The sequence below is a fragment of the Callionymus lyra genome, unplaced genomic scaffold (genome assembly GCF_982586985.1).
Source record: "Callionymus lyra unplaced genomic scaffold, fCalLyr1.hap1.1 HAP1_SCAFFOLD_191, whole genome shotgun sequence".
NCBI classification, from domain to species: domain Eukaryota; kingdom Metazoa; phylum Chordata; class Actinopteri; order Syngnathiformes; family Callionymidae; genus Callionymus; species Callionymus lyra.
This window is the reverse complement of record NW_028258644.1, coordinates 27,501-37,500: the sequence shown is the minus strand read 5'-3', so window position 1 is coordinate 37,500 and position 10,000 is coordinate 27,501. Positions and strand designations below refer to the sequence as shown.

The 10,000-nt window shown below is 58.6% G+C and overlaps 1 non-coding gene across 1 annotated transcript; it reads right to left on the bottom strand.

Moving 5' to 3' along the window:
- Positions 1–7,150: 7,150 nt before the first annotated feature.
- Positions 7,151–7,269, bottom strand: LOC148058077 (5S ribosomal RNA). Its single transcript, XR_015710171.1, has one exon. It is a non-coding gene; the product is annotated as a 5S ribosomal RNA (ribosomal RNA).
- Between the last annotated feature and the right edge of the window lie 2,731 nt (positions 7,270–10,000).

Genomic DNA, 10,000 nt, shown 5'->3' with positions numbered 1-10,000 from the left:
CCCTCCGAGCCTTTTCACTCCCTCTCCTGTTATGGTGCCTCCCTATTAACCTCTAGGTGGTTGCGCTCGTGACATCAAAAAGACCACTTTTTGAGGAGCAGTCACACTCGGAAAAAATTTCTTTCGTCAGGCAAAAGAACCAGAGTTCTCCGCGGCCATCCACTCCAACCTTGTCCGACTTTGAGGCACCAGGCTCGGCCACCCTCCGAGCCTTTTCACTCCCTCTCCTGTTATGGTGCCTCCCTATTAACCTCTAGGTGGTTGCGCTCGTGACATCAAAAAGACCACTTTTTGCAGAGCAGTCACACTCGGAAAAAATTTCTTTCGTCAGGCAAAAGAACCAGAGTTTTCAGCGGTCATCCACTCCAACCTTGTCCGATTTTGAGGCACCAGGCTCGGCCACCCTCCGAGCCTTTTCCTTCCCTCTCCTGTTATGGTGCCTCCCTATTAACCTCTAGGTGGTTGCGCTCGTGACATCAAAAAGACCACTTTTTGCAGAGCAGTCACACTCGGAAAAAATTTCTTTCGTCAGGCAAAAGAACCAGAGTTTTCAGCGGCCATCCACTCCAACCTTGTCCGATTTTGAGGCACCAGGCTCGGCCACCCTCCGAGCCTTTTCACTCCCTCTCCTGTTATGGTGCCTCCCTATTAACCTCTAGGTGGTTGCGCTCGTGACATCAAAAAGACCACTTTTTGCAGAGCAGTCACACTCGGAAAAAATTTCTTTCGTCTGGCAAAAGAACCAGAGTGTTCAGCGGTCATCCACTCCAACCTTGTCCGATTTTGAGGCACCAGGCTCGGCCACCCTCCGAGCCTTTTCACTCCCTCTCCTGTTATGGTGCCTCCCTATTAACCTCTAGGTGGTTGCGCTCGTGACATCAAAAAGACCACTTTTTGCAGAGCAGTCACACTCGGAAAAAATTTCTTTCGTCTGGCAAAAGAACCAGAGTTTTCAGCGGTCATCCACTCCAACCTTGTCCGACTTTGAGGCACCAGGCTCGGCCACCCTCCGAGCCTTTTCACTCCCTCTCCTGTTATGGTGCCTCCCTATTAACCTCTAGGTGGTTGCGCTCGTGACATCAAAAAGACCACTTTTTGCAGAGCAGTCACACTCGGAAAAAAATTTCTTTCGTCAGGCAAAAGAACCAGAGTTTTCAGCGGTCATCCACTCCAACCTTGTCCGATTTTGAGGCACCAGGCTCGGCCACCCTCCGAGCCTTTTCACTCCCTCTCCTGTTATGGTGCCTCCCTATTAACCTCTAGGTGGTTGCGCTCGTGACATCAAAAAGACCACTTTTTGCAGAGCAGTCACACTCGGAAAAAATTTCTTTCGTCTGGCAAAAGAACCAGAGTTTTCAGCGGTCATCCACTCCAACCTTGTCCGATTTTGAGGCACCAGGCTCGGCCACCGTCCGAGCCTTTTCACTCCCTCTCCTGTTATGGTGCCTCCCTATTAACCTCTAGGTGGTTGCGCTCGTGACATCAAAAAGACCACTTTTTGCAGAGCAGTCACACTCGGAAAAAATTTCTTTCGTCTGGCAAAAGAACCAGAGTTTTCAGCGGTCATCCACTCCAACCTTGTCCGATTTTGAGGCACCAGGCTCGGCCACCCTCCGAGCCTTTTCACTCCCTCTCCTGTTATGGTGCCTCCCTATTAACCTCTAGGTGGTTGCGCTCGTGACATCAAAAAGACCACTTTTTTCAGAGCAGTCACACTCGGGAAAAATTTCTTTCGTCTGGCAAAAGAACCAGAGTTTTCAGCGGTCATCCACTCCAACCTTGTCCGATTTTGAGGCACCAGGCTCGGCCACCCTCCGAGCCTTTTCACTCCCTCTCCTGTTATGGTGCCTCCCTATTAACCTCTAGGTGGTTGCGCTCGTGACATCAAAAAGACCACTTTTTTCAGAGCAGTCACACTCGGGAAAAATTTCTTTCGTCTGGCAAAAGAACCAGAGTTATCAGCGGTCATCCACTCCAACCTTGTCCGACGTTGAGGCACCGATGTCGGCCAAGTTCTGAGCGTTCCACCGCCGAATGCCACTGGTCCTCAACACAGCGGACTTCCAATCCAACCTTGTCCGACTTTGAGGCACCGAAGTCGGCCTCAGCCCGAGCCTTCCCCCGCCGACCTCACTGGAGCCCGCCATCCAGGGACCGGCGGAGGTCGCCCGCATGACCGCGGCAAAGTGTCTCAAAGTCGGGCACGACCGCTCGAGTCACCCGCCAACCCGGTCCGGGGCACCTCCAGGGACCGGCGGAGGTCGCCCGCATGACCGCGGCAAAGTGTCTCAAAGTCGGGCATGACCGCTTGAGTCACCCGCCAACCCGGTCCGGGGCACCTCCAGGGACCGGCGGAGGACGCCCGCATGACCGCGACAAAGTGTCTCAAAGTCGGGCACGACCGCTCGAGTCACCCGCCAACCCGGTCCGGGGCACCTCCAGGGACCGGCGGAGGACGCCCGCATGACCGCGACAAAGTGTCTCAAAGTCGGGCACGACCGCTCGAGTCACCCGCCAACCCGGTCCGGGGCACCTCCAGGGACCGGCGGAGGACGCCCGCATGACCGCGACAAAGTGTCTCAAAGTCGGGCACGACCGCTCGAGTCACCCGCCAACCCGGTCCGGGGCACCTCCAGGGACCGGCGGAGGACGCCCGCATGACCGCGACAAAGTGTCTCAAAGTCGGGCATGACCGCTCGAGTCACCCGCCAACCCGGTCCGGGGCACCTCCAGGGACCGGCGGAGGACGCCCGCATGCCCGCGACAAAGTGTCTCAAAGTCGGGCACGACCGCTCGAGTCACCCGCCAACCCGGTCCGGGGCACCTCCAGGGACCGGCGGAGGACGCCCGCATGACCGCGACAAAGTGTCTCAAAGTCGGGCACGACCGTTCGAGTCACCCGCCAACCCGGTCCGGGGCACCTCCGGGGACCGGCGGAGGTCGCTCGCATGACCGCGACAAAGTGTCTCAAAGTCGGGCACGACCGCTCGAGTCACCCGCCAACCCGGTCCGGGGCACCTCCAGGGACCGGCGGAGGATGCCCGCATGACCGCGACAAAGTGTCTCAAAGTCGGGCACGACCGCTCGAGTCACCCGCCAACCCGGTCCGGGGCACCTCCAGGGACCGGCGGAGGACGCCCGCATGACCGCGACAAAGTGTCTCAAAGTCGGGCATGACCGTTCGAGTCACCCGCCAACCCGGTCCGGGGCACCTCCAGGGACCGGCGGAGGACGCCCGCATGACCGCGACAAAGTGTCTCAAAGTCGGGCATGACCGCTCGAGTCACCCGCCAACCCGGTCCGGGGCACCTCCGGGGACCGGCGGAGGACGCCCGCATGACCGCGACAAAGTGTCTCAAAGTCGGGCACGACCGCTCGAGTCACCCGCCAACCCGGTCCGGGGCACCTCCGGGGAGCAGTGGAGGTCGCTCGCATGACCGCGACAAAGTGTCTCAAAGTCGGGCATGACCGCTCGAGTCGCCCGCCATCCCGGTCCGGAGCTCAACACTTTGTCGTTTTTTCCACTCCCTCCCCATTAACCTCTAGGTGGTTGCGCTCGTGACATCAAAAAGACCACTTTTTGCAGAGCAGTCACACTCGGAAAAAATTCGTTTCGTCTGGCAAAAGAACCAGAGTTCTCAGCGGGCTTCCAGTCCAACCTTGTCCGATTTTGAGGCACCAGGCTCGGCCACAGTCCGAGCCCATTCACTCCCTCCCCTGTTGTACTCGCTCCCTATTAACCTCTAGGTGGTTGCGCTCGTGACATCAAAAAGACCACTTTTTGAGGAGCAGTCACACTTAGGAAAAATCCGTTTGCGCTCACACCATCCCTCCCCATTAACCTCTAGGTGGTTGCGCTCGTGACATCAAAAAGACCACTTTTTGAGGAGCAGTCACACTTAGGAAAAATCCGTTTGCGCTCACACCATCCCTCCCCATTAACCTCTAGGTGGTTGCGCTCGTGACATCAAAAAGACCACTTTTTGAGGAGCAGTCAGACACCGAGGTTTTCTGGATTTATGTCCGTTTTCCTGGTTCTCTGACTCGGGCACCTTGTGACCGACATCCCCCCCTTCCCTGGTTCTATTTTGCCGATACTTTGGTGAGTTTTCTACCCGCAAACCAAGCCCCCCAAGCCCGCCGCCTGGTGGGGGAAGAGGCCCCCTGGTCCCGGTTCTATTTTAGGACACTTTGGTGAGTTTTCTACCCGCAAACCAAGCCCCCCAAGCCCGCCGCCTGGTGGGGGAAGATGCCCCCTGGTCCCGGTTCTATTTTAGGACACTTTGGTGAGTTTTCTACCCGCAAACCAAGCCCCCCAAGCCCGCCGCCTGGTGGGGGAACATGCCCCCTGGTCCCGGTTCTATTTTAGGACACTTTGGTGAGTTTTCTACCCGCAAACCAAGCCCCCCAAGCCCGCCGCCTGGTGGGGGAACATGCCGCCTAGCCCGGTTCTATTTTAGGTCACTTTGGTGAGTTTTCTACCCGCAAACCAAGCCCCCCAAGCCCGCCGCCTGGTGGGGGAAGAGGCCCCCTGGTCCCGGTTCTATTTTAGGTCACTTTGGTGAGTTTTCTACCCGCAAACCAAGCCCCCCAAGCCCGCCGCCTGGTGGGGGAAGAGGCCCCCTGGTCCCGGTTCTATTTTAGGACACTTTGGTGAGTTTTCTACCCGCAAACCAAGCCCCCCAAGCCCGCCGCCTGGTGGGGGAACATGCCCCCTGGTCCCGGTTCTATTTTAGGACACTTTGGTGAGTTTTCTACCCGCAAACCAAGCCCCCCAAGCCCGCCGCCTGGTGGGGGAACATGCCCCCTGGTCCCGGTTCTATTTTAGGACACTTTGGTGAGTTTTCTACCCGCAAACCAAGCCCCCCAAGCCCGCCGCCTGGTGGGGGAACATGCCGCCTAGCCCGGTTCTATTTTAGGTCACTTTGGTGAGTTTTCTACCCGCAAACCAAGCCCCCCAAGCCCGCCGCCTGGTGGGGGAGCATGCCCCCTGGTCCCGGTTCTATTTTAGGACACTTTGGTGAGTTTTCTACCCGGAAACCAAGCCCCCCAAGCCCGCCACCTGGTGGGGGAAGAGGCCCCCTGGTCCCGGTTCTATTTTAGGACACTTTGGTGAGTTTTCTACCCACACTGCATGTCCCCAAATGCCGCCATCTGGTGGGGGAACATGCCGCCTGCACCGGTTCTATTTTAAGTCACTTTGGTGAGTTTTCTGCCCACACTACGGGTCCCCAAATGCCGCCATCTGGTGGGGGAACATGCCGCCTGCACCGGTTCTATTTTAAGTCACTTTGGTGAGTTTTCTGCCCACACTACGGCTCCCCAAATGCCGCCATCTGGTGGGGGAACATGCCGCCTGCACCGGTTCTATTTTAAGTCACTTTGGTGAGTTTTCTGCCCACACTACGGGTCCCCAAATGCCGCCATCTGGTGGGGGAACATGCCGCCTGCACCGGTTCTATTTTAAGTCACTTTGGTGAGTTTTCTGCCCACACTACGGCTCCCCAAATGCCGCCATCTGGTGGGGGAACATGCCGCCTGCACCGGTTCTATTTTAAGTCACTTTGGTGAGTTTTCTGCCCACACTACGGGTCCCCAAATGCCGCCATCTGGTGGGGGAACATGCCGCCTGCACCGGTTCTATTTTAAGTCACTTTGGTGAGTTTTCTACCCACACTACGGGTCCCCAAATGCCGCCATCTGGTGGGGGAACATGCCGCCTGCACCGGTTCTATTTTAAGTCACTTTGGTGAGTTTTCTACCCACACTACGGGTCCCCAAATGCCGCCATCTGGTGGGGGAACATGCCGCCTGCACCGGTTCTATTTTAAGTCACTTTGGTGAGTTTTCTGCCCACACTACGGGTCCCCAAATGCCGCCATCTGGTGGGGGAACATGCCGCCTGCACCGGTTCTATTTTAGGTCACTTTTCTCACTTTCTGACCCACAAATAATGCCCCAAATGCCGCCGCCTGGTGGGGGGAACTGCCGCCTAGTCCCGGTTCTATTTTAGGTCACTTTTCTCACTTTCTGACCCACAAATAATGCCCCAAATGCCGCCGCCTGGTGGGGGGAACTGCCGCCTAGTCCCGGTTCTATTTTAGGTCACTTTTCTCACTTTCTGACCCACAAATAATGCCCCAAATGCCGCCGCCTGGTGGGGGGAACTGCCGCCTAGTCCCGGTTCTATTTTAGGTCACTTTTCTCACTTTCTGACCCACAAATAATGCCCCAAATGCCGCCGCCTGGTGGGGGGAACTGCCGCCTAGTCCCGGTTCTATTTTAGGTCACTTTTCTCACTTTCTGACCCACAAATAATGCCCCAAATGCCGCCGCCTGGTGGGGGGAACTGCCGCCTAGTCCCGGTTCTATTTTAGGTCCCTTTTCTCACTTTCTGACCCACAAATAATGCCCCAAATGCCGCCGCCTGGTGGGGGGAACTGCCGCCTAGTCCCGGTTCTATTTTAGGTCACTTTTCTCACTTTCTGACCCACAAATAATGCCCCAAATGCCGCCGCCTGGTGGGGGGAACTGCCGCCTAGTCCCGGTTCTATTTTAGGTCACTTTTCTCACTTTCTGACCCACAAATAATGCCTCAAATGCCGCCGCCTGGTGGGGGGAACTGCCGCCTAGTCCCGGTTCTATTTTAGGTCACTTTTCTCACTTTCTGACCCACAAATAATGCCCCAAATGCCGCCGCCTGGTGGGGGGAACTGCCGCCTAGTCCCGGTTCTATTTTAGGTCACTTTTCTCACTTTCTGACCCACAAATAATGCCCCAAATGCCGCCGCCTGGTGGGGGGAACTGCCGCCTAGTCCCGGTTCTATTTTAGGTCACTTTTCTCACTTTCTGACCCACAAATAATGCCTCAAATGCCGCCGCCTGGTGGGGGGAACTGCCGCCTAGTCCCGGTTCTATTTTAGGTCACTTTTCTCACTTTCTGACCCACAAATAATGCCCCAAATGCCGCCGCCTGGTGGGGGGAACTGCCGCCTAGTCCCGGTTCTATTTTAGGTCACTTTTCTCACTTTCTTACCCACAAATAATGCCCCAAATGCCGCCGCCTGGTGGGGGGAACTGCCGCCTAGTCCCGGTTCTATTTTAGGTCACTTTTCTCACTTTTCTACCCACAAATAATGGCAAAAAAAAATGCTTACAGCACCCAGTATTCCCAGGCGGTCTCCCATCCAAGTACTAACTGGGCCCGACCCTGCTTGGCTTCCGAGATCAGACGAGATCGGGCTCATTCAGGGTGGTGTGGCCGTAAGCGAGGGAAGCGCTTGTGAAATGCCCCAAAGTGTTGAAAATGTTCCCCAGGCCCCTGGTTCCCCATCCCCGCAGGAGGAGGCTCCCCAGGCCCCCTGGTTCCCCATCCCCGCAGGAGGAGGCTCCCCAGGCCCCCTGGTGCAGGAGGAGGCTCCCCAGGCCCCCTGGTGCAGGAGGAGGCTCCCCAGGCCCCTGGTTCCCCATCCCCGCAGGAGGAGGCTCCCCAGGCCCCCTGGTTCCCCATCCCCGCAGGAGGAGGCTCCCCAGGCCCCCTGGTGCAGGAGGAGGCTCCCCAGGCCCAATGGTTCCCCATCACCGCAGGAGGAGGCTCCCCAGGCCCCCTGGTTCCCCATGCCCGCAGGAGGAGGCTCCCCAGGCCCCCTGGTTCTCTATGCCCGCAGGAGGAGGCTCCCCAGGCCCCCTGCTTCTCCATCCCCGCAGGAGGAGGCTCCCCAGGCCCCATGGTTCCCCATCACCGCAGGAGGAGGCTCCCCAGGCCCCCTGGTTCCCCATCCCCGCAGGAGGAGGCTCCCCAGGCCCCATGGTTCCCCATCACCGCAGGAGGAGGCTCCCCAGGCCCCCTGGTTCCCCATCCCCGCAGGAGGAGGCTCCCCAGGCCCCCTGGTGCAGGAGGAGGCTCCCCAGGCCCCCTGGTTCCCCATCCCCGCAGGAGGAGGCTCCCCAGGCCCCCTGGTTCTCCATGCCCGCAGGAGGAGGCTCCCCAGGCCCCCTGGTTCCCCATCCCCGCAGGAGGAGGCTCCCCAGGCCCCATGGTTCCCCATCACCGCAGGAGGAGGCTCCCCAGGCCCCCTGGTTCCCCATCCCCGCAGGAGGAGGCTCCCCAGGCCCCCTGGTGCAGGAGGAGGCTCCCCAGGCCCCCTGGTTCCCCATCCCCGCAGGAGGAGGCTCCCCAGGCGCCCTGGTTCTCCATCCCCGCAGGAGGAGGCTCCCCAGGCCCCCTGGTTCTCCATGCCCGCAGGAGGAGGCTCCCCAGGCCCCCTGGTTCTCCATCCCCGCAGGAGGAGGCTCCCCAGGCCCCCTGGTTCTCCATCCCCGCAGGAGGAGGCTCCCCAGGCCCCCTGGTTCTCCATCCCCGCAGGAGGAGGCTCCCCAGGCCCCCTGGTTCTCCATCCCCGCAGGAGGAGGCTCCCCAGGCCCCCTGGTTCTCCATCCCCGCAGGAGGAGGCCCCCCAGGCCCCTGGTTCCCCATCCCCGCAGGAGGAGGCTCCCCAGGCCCCCTGGTTCTCCATGCCCGCAGGAGGAGGCTCCCCAGGCCCCCTGGTTGGGAGAGGGGGATAAAGAGCAAAGTGTTTAAAAATGCCCCAAAGTGTTGAAAATGTTCCCCAGGCCCCTGGTTCCCCATCCCCGCAGGAGGAGGCTCCCCAGGCCCCCTGGTTGGGAGAGGGGAAAAAAAGAGCAAAGTGTTTAAAAATGCCCCAAAGTGTTGAAAATGTTCCCCAGGCCCCTGGTTCCCCATCCCCGCAGGAGGAGGCTCCCCAGGCCCCCTGGTTGGGAGAGGGGGATAAAGAGCAAAGTGTTTAAAAATGCCCCAAAGTGTTGAAAATGTTCCCCAGGCCCCTGGTTCCCCATCCCCGCAGGAGGAGGCTCCCCAGGCCCCCTGGTTGGGAGAGGGAAAAAAAAGAGCAAAGTGTTTAAAAATGCCCCAAAGTGTTGAAAATGTTCCCCAGGCCCCTGGTTCCCCATCCCCGCAGGAGGAGGCTCCCCAGGCCCCCTGGTTGGGAGAGGGGAAAAAAAGAGCAAAGTGTTTAAAAATGCCCCAAAGTGTTGAAAATGTTCCCCAGGCCCCTGGTTCCCCATCCCCGCAGGAGGAGGCTCCCCAGGCCCCCTGGTTGGGAGAGGGGGAAAAAGAGCAAAGTGTTTAAAAATGCCCCAAAGTGTTGAAAATGTTCCCCAGGCCCCTGGTTCCCCATCCCCGCAGGAGGAGGCTCCCCAGGCCCCCTGGTTGGGAGAGGGGAAAAAAAGAGCAAAGTGTTTAAAAATGCCCCAAAGTGTTGAAAATGTTCCCCAGGCCCCTGGTTCCCCATCCCCGCAGGAGGAGGCTCCCCAGGCCCCCTGGTTGGGAGAGGGGAAAAAAAGAGCAAAGTGTTTAAAAATGCCCCAAAGTGTTGAAAATGTTCCCCAGGCCCCTGGTTCCCCATCCCCGCAGGAGGAGGCTCCCCAGGCCCCCTGGTTGGGAGAGGGGAAAAAAAGAGCAAAGTGTTTAAAAATGCCCCAAAGTGTTGAAAATGTTCCCCAGGCCCCTGGTTCCCCATCCCCGCAGGAGGAGGCTCCCCAGGCCCCCTGGTTGGGAGAGGGGAAAAAAAGAGCAAAGTGTTTAAAAATGCCCCAAAGTGTTGAAAATGTTCCCCAGGCCCCTGGTTCCCCATCCCCGCAGGAGGAGGCTCCCCAGGCCCCCTGGTTGGGAGAGGGGAAAAAAAGAGCAAAGTGTTTAAAAATGCCCCAAAGTGTTGAAAATGTTCCCCGGCCTCCTGGTACCCCATCCCCGCATGAGGATGTCACCCAGGCCCCTGGTTCTCCATCCCCGCAGGAGGAGGGATTGTGGGTGGGAGAGGGAAAAAAAGGCTAAAGTGTTTAAAAATGCCCCAAAGTGTTGAAAATGTTCCCCGGCCTCCTGGTACCCCATCCCCGCATGAGGATGTCACCCAGGCCCCTGGTTCTCCATCCCCGCAGGAGGAGGGATTGTGGGTGGGAGAGGGAAAAAAAAGAGCAAAGT